Raw genomic sequence first — 9980 nt, forward strand, 5'->3', positions numbered from 1 at the left:
CCCTGACCTCTCTTCGAACCCATGTGATCTCTCAAATCCAAAAGATCTGCGCCAAGCAAACCGCTGGAGCTCCAATGACCTTCTGCCACATATATGCAACCAATGGACACCACAGATCGATCTGAGTTAACAGGCCAACCCCAAGTTCCTGTAAAACCATGAATTGACAGGAATCGAACTCGATGTACTCGACACAAGGGTCGAAAAAGATGTCCTCCGAGAAGAAGAGACGGTATTGGAGTGGATGGAAATCAAAGAGAAAAGCCACCACACCCCCAACCTTAGTGGAGAGGTGCCATTAGATTTCATCTCCTATGGACAAAATATGAGTTATTTTAGTTGCACCTCTCAATTTACTATATGTACCTCATGTAATTTTTGTAAAAATGTATTCTATGTTTTACCCTCTAAACATAATCAGCCAAAAATACATAATTTTCTGTTTTTCACTTTCCTATTGTTTTTATGTTCCATTTGAGGAACAAAAGACCTCTCTCTGTCTCTCCTTCAACACGATTGCCAAAAGATAGAGAGGTATAAGTGTAGAACTTTTGTTTTTTACAGATTTCATTGTGACTAGAGATTGCACTGATGGTAAGCTTCTCTTCCGATTTGAACACTCACTAAAAATGAATCTTTGTTCTTTGTTTTTTTTTTTCTAAATAAACAGACAATCTATATTCATTTGGTCTAGTTTTGTTAGAGGGTAAAATGGGAAAGAAGACTTTACAAAAATTAAAAGAGGTCTAGATAGCAAAATGAGAGGTGCAACTAGAATCCCTAAAAAAAATTGGTAATTTCTATCTCAAAAGAAAAAAAAATTGTAGGACCTAAGATTCTAAGAATGAGTGAATTTTAGGTGATCGCTTTGTTGAGTTAGAAAGAAGTTTAGGTGTGAAAATATATATATTCATTAAATCTCACTTCGTTCTCAAATAATGGTCAGAAAGGAAGACGCGCACATATTAGACTACAGTGGAATCTCGTTAAATTAATGCTCGATTAATTAATAACCTCGCTAAAATAATATTTTTTACTGGTCCCGACTCGAGGCTAACGTGCAAAATTAATAATTAACTAAATTTGTAAGATGATAGAAATTTGAGAATTTATATAGACTCCATCGAATATATAAATTATCAATTACATAATTTATATAATAAATTTTACATTTTTGAGAATTGCATTGAAGAATTTTGTTGATTTAATTATTATTAAATAAAAATAATACAATACATAGAACAACATAATATTCTAAATAACAGTTTCCATGATAAATCAAATAATATGGTGCATCAACGAAGTAAAAAAAATTTCTTTGAAAATGTGAAAGAAAATGTTTATTATACCTTCATAAATTAATAATTTATCACTTAATCGATAAATTAATATATTACTAATTTATCGATATATTAATATCTCGTTAAAATAATAATTTTGTCAATCCTAAACCTATTAATTTATAGAGATTTTACTGTAAAACAAACTTCTCACACCAACAATGTCATGAATCATGATCGTTGCTCGTACAAACTTTCAAGTCCTAGCTTAACTGGAAGAGCCATATATAGTGCATGTTAATGATGTTATGCTGCATATAGACACTATAGTCATGAGTAATGAGATAGTAATAATAATAATAATAATAATAATAATAATAATAATAATAATCAACAATTTTTAAGTCTTGTTACTAGGAGTCGAATCTGATAACTTCTCTATTGATTCTGAAAAGGGGCACATAAGAATCAGGGAAGTAATGACCAAGCAAAGTTGCTTGTAAATTGTAATTACAGAGGTTTTGGTTTGTACTTTGTAGTTTCTATGTAGACCCATTTTGCAAGTACAATACTACGTACTGTAATAACATTTGGCAATCAAGAAAGAATGCAGAATCAGAACAAAAGGGCTTAGCACTTCATTTCTGTACGCATTCCTTCACATCAATTTTGCCCAGACGGATTGACTTTGGCCATGCCGATCAGTCATTCCTTCAATCCCGCTAACTTGAGAGCATCTTCAAAAGCTTCTTCAGTTATGTTAACCTGCAACAAAAGAGACTAGATAATCATTAGAAGTACTAGCTTAAGTTGCTAAACAAGGCAGAAGTATAAGTTTGAAGAATACAAAGTTTTATGTGACTCCTTTCCATGTTCACCAATGTATAAAATGTGAGTCTCTCATATCCATTTTTATAGGCACATAATGAGGTGGAAGATCCCTTCAAAAAAACAAACGAGGTGGAAGATTACTCTTACCTCTGGTACTTGGATGTTATAATGCTGCTCAATTTTTCCCATGAGTTGCTGATCAGAATCATGGCAAACTAAGTTAAACACAGCTCCTGCAAAAACACACAGGTACCATGCAGCAACACCAGTTAGTACTCAATGATTCGTTCAAATGAGGAAGCTTAATAGAAATTATCTGCAGGGTTATGCTCTTGGGCTTCAGGCAATGCAGTATCTTTGTAGTACCAACGTTTGAAACCGTAAAAGGAACAGATAGGTCCTCATCAGAAAACTCACCCCTGTGACCAAACCGCCCTGCCCGACCACATCTGTGCAAGTACACCTCATAATCTGGCTCTGGAGCTGCTCGCGCACTAGAACAAGCTTGATACTTTATTAGAAGATCATAGTTGACCACACAGTTAACCTACAATAAGGGATCATTGCATCAAGTCAATGCAAGAAATGGGAATAATCGTCAAGAGGTGAATGGGAGCAACTGATGGTACCTGCTGGCTGTCAAAGCCTCGAGCAAGCATGTCTGTTGCAATGAGAACTTGAGTGTAACCCTCTCTGAAATCTGTAATTGTCTTATCTCTGTGTTCAGGAGTGAGAGCACCATGAACATTTGTAACTGCATAACCATCCTCCTGAAGTTGTTCATGCAACATTCTTGCATTAGCTTTTGACCCTACAAATATGATTCGCTGACCAATGTTCTCCCCTAGGTCAAATATCTTGGTTTTAATCACATTAATTTTGGTTAGTTCATCAGGGCAGCAAACTTTGAACTGCTTCACAGCCGCCAAAGACAGCTCTTCTTTCTGAACGTATAGTTCATTTTTGTCCTTCACCTTTGAAATGAAATTTCTGACTATTTCATCAAATGTAGCAGAAAACAGGAGCACCTGAAAGCAATTAATGTTCGGAAAGATTGTCAAACCCTTCATCCTTGTACATTATAAGTTTATAACAAATACTCGGCAACATAGTAAATTGTACACATTATATCAATTTTATAGAGGAATTCTAATCATGATATCAAGAGGAAATATTCAAGAAATAACAATACTTTTGTACACATCAATATGGTTGTCAATGAAACTGAACTTTTGTACCAAATAACCACAAATGACAAATAACGACTAACATAACAGAAATAAGCTACATATATAGGATAACAAACTGGAGGAACCCCAAAGCTATAAAGCTCTCAGAACCACATTTGGCCGGAGAGCTAAAAGGACATCAACAAGCTAGATTCACAATGATGGGCATGATGGGGCCAGTCAGTCAAACCCGAAGGCAGAACTTCTCTTTAGCTAAATTATGCTACAAAAATCCATCAAATGACCGAGGGCATGAAATCAAAGTATCAAACATGTCTTAGCTAGGCACAATGATCAATATCTTGCAAGACCTGTATCGAGTACAAGCACTTGACACCATTGTCTTTGGTCAGTATCAAAAGTCGAAACTTGTAGCATAGTCTTCGCCTCAGGTTGCAGAGAAAACACAGAAACAATACAGAGAAGCTGTAGTTGAGGCTCTCAAAATAATTAACTCCATATAATCAGGCATATATATCAATCAAAATTATCATCTTAGATAATCTTTTCCAGATTATCTGGCACAGGTAAGCCACATTAACAATGATTTTTTTTCCCAAAATCTACCAAATGGAAACTTTCTTTACTACCAGAGAGGCAGAGAGCCATATATCATTTATAGTAATTGCACCATGATATGGACATACACAAATATTTTTTGAAATTAATAGAATGTACATACAAGGAAAAACCTCACATATCCAGGGACAATTAATAAAGAGTACACTTTAGTTTGACAAACTTGGCGGTTAGTGTCAAATTTATCTACCTCCTCTTTTATTCTCAAAGAATCATCTTTGAATTCATCCTGCAAATGAATGTATAGACACATGTGGTCAACATGTGCACTTAAAAGCTTAAAACATTATGAACAAAATAATTCTTCAATCCTTATGCTAATAACAATGCTATAAATTCTGAAACTGCATGTAACGACCCCAAAATTTCAAGCTTAAAAACTCAAAATTTCAAAATCGTGAAACACCAAACAATCTCGATGAAATCGAAATCATTTAAAATGCCACAGCGGATCATCTCTGAGTTCAAAATACAACTCAGTCAAACCGATTATTACAAACCAAATTATAATTCAACATTATAACAAATGGAAATGTCTAATCCTCACAACAACCTCACAAGATAGTCACACAAAATCCTCACACAAGCTGGAGACAAATAACTTCAAGTCCTCTGAGCGGTCCGTCAATTCCCGCTAATCCACACCTGCAGAGTTATCCACTACACCATCGAATTGGTGCACCGGGATTGTAAACACAAACCCGGTAAGCTTATAGCTCGTATGAGTAAAATGAAAATATAATTCGCATATCAATATATACGAAAAATCACAAATCAACAAATATAAATGCCCTCATGAGTCAATGGACGGCCCATCTGGTTGTCCCAAAGAAATATGAAATGAAACGCTCATGAGAAATTAAGTAACCCTTCTGGTTACCCAAATGCATTAATAATACGGGTACCAAGAACGCTGGTACACATCTGTTACCCCTCTCGTAATACACCGCCGATATTGGATAGCCACCCGCTACCCAACATCTAAAAATATCTGAGTACCCATGAGCAGATAACCACCCGTTACCTCACATGCAGTACTACGGCAGACAGACTAGAGCTCTAACTGTATCGTAACTTTCGCCCGGCCAAAGGCTAGGTTCCGACTTGCCAAACACGTACAATAATCTCACATCATATTGTACCAAATCAAGTCCGAAGACAAATCAACATTTTAACAATCTCAATGTTAAAATTACGTACAATAATCTCACATCATATTGTACCAAAAATCAAGTCCGAAAACAAATCAACATTTTAACAATCTCCATGTTAGAATCACGTACAATAATCTCACATCATATTGTACAAATCAAAATCACATGCTCAATATATAAATCTCGTCATCAATATGACATAAATCACGATAAAATCATAACAGTATATTATATAGCAAACTATATATATATATGTACATATTTACCATTTATACAATATATATATATATATAATCCATTATATCATATACATGTCATATTTCATAAAAACACGTCCGAAGACAAAACATTTTAACAAACTCATGTTAAAACCACGTACGATAATCACACATCTTATTGTACAAAAATCAAATCACATGCTCAATATTTAATTCTCGTCATCGAAATGACCAATTCCAATGAATTCATAACAGTATATAATATAGCAAACTATATATATATGTACTTATTACCATTTATACAATATATATGTAATCCACTATATCGTATACATGTCGTAATTCAATATTAAAAACTCTTGTAAAATCTTGAATCTCCGCAAGGGTAGATTCGTAAATATGTGAGATTTTACTCACCTTATCGACTCGAGCGTAATTCCACAATTTCCGAAAATCATTCCTTTCCTTTCCTTCACTAGTCACTGTTCACTATTACTGTTCACTATTCACTGTTCCGTATTTACTATTTGTGTATTACTGTACAAATACACATCCAATACTTATCTCTGTACGAGTACATACTGCTTACGTATTTTATACGTACAAATACTATTTAAATGTACGTACTGTTTCAGTAAATAATAATTACCGAATTACCCTTCTAAAATTACTTTTTACCTTTACTAAAAGTAATTTACATTTACATTTACCGTACGTAAATAAAATTTACATTTACATTTACCGTACGTAAATAAATTACTAAATTACCCTTCCGGAAATACTGTTCAAGCCGCCGCACGTTGCGGCGCGTGGGGCCCACGCGCCGACACCCACCAAGGCGCGTATGACGCCACCGCCACCCCGAAACCATCCTCCTTTCTTCCTCTGCCATTCCCACGGCCAAGACCACCCCTACACTACCTCACTCTCTCACACGCGCCGCCTAAGGTAGCGGTGCTCAACCCTCACCACCTACATCTCCGATTCTCCTCCAACATTCTCCAATCGATCCAGAAATCTCCCAAATCAATCCCAAACATCCAACAAACACAAACAACAATTCAATTACATCAATTTTTTACCTAATTCGAACGACGGAAGCTCGATTTTTCGTCGGTGATGCGTGAGAAGCCGGCGACGTCGATTCGAGCAACGGCAAGCTTGAGGGTTGCTGCGGAGGTCACACGGTGCTCCAGGGACCGGCTGTGAGGAACGCGATGGCTTAGAGGCGGATCGCGACGTGATGCAGAGGAAGGCTCGGGGAGAGAGAGGAGACTCTCGGCGGCGAGACAGAGCGGCGCGAGCTCGGGGTTTGGTGCAGAGGGCCTCGTGATGCCGTAGAGAGCGGCGGTGCACGACACGACGGTCCAGGGAGGCAGATCGCACGGAGGCGATTTTCTGAGGAGAAGGAGAGAGTTTTCGGGGAGAGAGAAAGAGGGAGGGAGGCGGAGAGAAGAGAGAGAATGAGGGGTTTCCACTTTTGGAAACCCTAGCTGATTAAACATCCTTTTTATACTAGTTTCCAAAAGTCTGAAACAACTTCTAACATTAATAACTTTTACGTACAATGTCCGATTAGAACGCGTCACATATTCACGAACTCGTATCGACGAGCCCTACAACTTTCGTGAATAAAGTTTTCGCAACCGAGCAACGAAATAAAAGTCGATATATACATTGCGGAAATGTAACGTTTTTACTAATTAAACGTTCCGAAACGTTTCCGTTCGTGTTTCGTAATTTTGCAAGCAATCCAAATTTCATTTTAATGAATTTCACCACTTAACATAAATTAATCCATCCAAACATCGTTCCGAAAAATCGGGTTATTACACTGTAGAACATTATGTATATATATATGTTCAGCCAACTCCAATCATATATACGCATAACAGCCGACAGAAGTTTGTTCGTGACATAAAACACATTGAGAAAGACCTTTCATTCAATAAACATAAATATTCAGAGGCTAGGATTGGAGTCTTATGCGTAAGTAGAATGCATCAAGAACTTCAGATAATCAAGAACTACAATTACATGAGTACTCGAGTAACCATGAATTTTAGACACGTTCTAATAACTACATGAACAACATATATAATACCTTAGCCAGCATGTGATCAGCTTCATCAAAAACAAGGATCTTCAAGCAGCTTCCTCCCAGCTTCTTGTATGACATCAAGTTCTTAATTGTACCAGGTGTGCCAATCACAATTTGTGCTGATACCGGTGGCCTGTACTTCACTGGTGTAGATTTTTCCTTATCCATTGGGATAGCACACTATGTTTATCCCTGTGTATGACCCCATCTTTCGACTAACCTCTGCGTTCTGCCACATTCACAAAACCTCAAGATTTTAATTACTCCATGTCCTATGCATATTTTTATACATTCATCACAATTTTCTATTAAAAAGAAAAAAAAGAGCAAGAATTATGATCTGAAGGGCCAATTCTCTGGTGGGACAAATGCAGAGGGCCTGAGGAGCTTTCACATTCGGATCAACACGGCTGAGCATCCCAAGCATAAAATATGTCGTCTTCCCCGAGCCATTGTGAGCTTGAGCAACCAAATCTTTGTGCGGAGGAGTCAAAATCATAGGCAAAGTGATTGCCTGGATTTTACTAGGCTTCTTGAACCCCATTTCCACATACAAACCCTTCAACAGCTCCTCCGATAGTTTCAGATCCTCGAAAGTACTCGCCGACGTGTACGGCGTGTCACCTGTTAAAACCTATATTTCCATTACGATCTTAATTTCCACCATCCACAATCATTATAACAAAACGTAATCTAAAAGTAACACTAGCTAGTTAAGTTCTCTCTGAATGGTACCAAAACCCTAACTGATAAGAAGAATCCGAAAAGAAAGTTAGAGATAACCGTCGTACGGCACTGATATTCGAGTCTTCAGGTTCATCCAGGAATGTGTTCTCGCTGGCGATTTTTTGCTCAGCTTCGCAAGTTGAAGGCTTGTTATCGCCGATATCCAATATTGTGGACGGAGGTGTAATAACTGCGTGGGGTGGATGTGCCTCGGTCATTGCGGTGAAGAAGAGTACAGAGTGTTGGGGAACTTAGGATGTTTGAAACGTTATGAACTTATGATCGCTGCGAGAGAGGTATATATAGACTCCGAGTAGCTTAAGAATGACGCTGTGGTTGCGTTGGGTTGAATCCCATCTTTAGTTTTAAGCGCGCAAAATTTGCGGCAATTTTTGTTTTTGTTTTCCTTCTCAATTTAGGCTTTTGGATTCTATGAACTCAAATAATATTTGAAACTTGTAATTGACTAATTGCCCGAGGGCATGTTCCAGTTTAATTCTTTTCATGGATATATTATTATTTCTTTGAATAACTATTCAAGGATATATTATAATATCTCATAAATTTATAATTATTTTCTAATTATTGTTCGGCGATATTTAAATTGGTGGTGATCCGATTATATAGTACGAGGGAAAAAACGGAACTGTTCGAGCGATTTATACTCAGAAACGTTATCGTGAGGGGTCAATAGTTGTTTTTTATCCGTTAGGAATCTCAGAAACTTCATTCATGAAAGTCGTAGCGTTTGTCAATACATGTTCGTAGACATACAACACGCTTTAATCAGATGTCATATGTGAAAGTTGTTAGCAACGGAAGTTTGGTTTCCGATTTTGGGATGAGTATAAAAGGAAATGGAGGAGATTTCACCCGAGCTCGGTTAATGTTCATGCGATTTTTCTCTCTTTGTTGCCGAATTTTTCTCCGGCCATATCGCCGTCGTTTGGTGACGGAATTGAGTGAGACCAGTGGTGTTGGAACCGTCTCTTCGTCCCATACCGATCTGGGTTAGTGTTTGAGACAGATTCGAGCTGTTTGAAGCCCAGAAATGAAGAAACAATACGACTGCTCCGTTTGAAGAAGTGAGGAGAACTCCCTCCTCCGACAACCAATCAAGATGATTCTTCTTGTGTTTTGAAGCTTGTAGGATGTATATCAACTCTCTAAAACAGTTTTATCTATTTCGAAACACACAAGGAGAATCGACGATTTCTTTTTCTAGGGTTTGTGAATAGTGCCGATTTTATGTTCTTCATCGATTAGACTGTTTAGGTTTCAATTTAGATTTTGGTGTCAACTAGAAAGTTGTTGGAAATGTTGTTGGAAATGTTGTTTAGGTTGTGGTGGTAAATTTTGGTGACCATTGGTGGTCACCGGAACGGTGGTGGTACATGAACAATGTTTCATGAACAATGATTTGTTAACATTGTTCAGCTGTAATGAATCGTCACCTGAGACTTTACGTATCGTTTTCTAATCACTTTATCATGCTATTAGGTCACCGACGAAACGAGTGAGAGAATCGCTCTCGGTGTCGTGGAAGTTGCACGCATGAAATAAGGTGAGTAAACCTCACAATGATCATCATGATCGAAGTAGTGTTATAATTATTGAATTTAGTTTGAGTTGTTATTATAGTCATTGCATCACTATCTTATAAAAATATGTTTTGGTTTAAATTACGTGAACTTGATCATATACGGTTCATGGGTAAGTGAAACGTTATTTTAATAAATGATTTTAAAATGTTTTAGTGATTATGAACTATGGTGAATGTGAGTAAATCTCACTATGATAAGTCTACTCTGGACGGTGACTCATATTTATGATTTCTTAAAAAGAGTGAACTGTGACATCTA

The 9980-nt window shown here is 37.0% G+C and overlaps 1 pseudogene; it reads right to left on the bottom strand.

Moving 5' to 3' along the window:
• Positions 1-1985: 1985 nt before the first annotated feature.
• LOC126796832 (DEAD-box ATP-dependent RNA helicase 38-like) lies at positions 1986-8336 on the bottom strand (annotated as a pseudogene).
• Positions 8337-9980: the final 1644 nt, after the last annotated feature.

The sequence above is a fragment of the Argentina anserina genome, chromosome 6 (genome assembly GCF_933775445.1).
Source record: "Argentina anserina chromosome 6, drPotAnse1.1, whole genome shotgun sequence".
Lineage (NCBI taxonomy): Eukaryota > Viridiplantae > Streptophyta > Magnoliopsida > Rosales > Rosaceae > Argentina > Argentina anserina.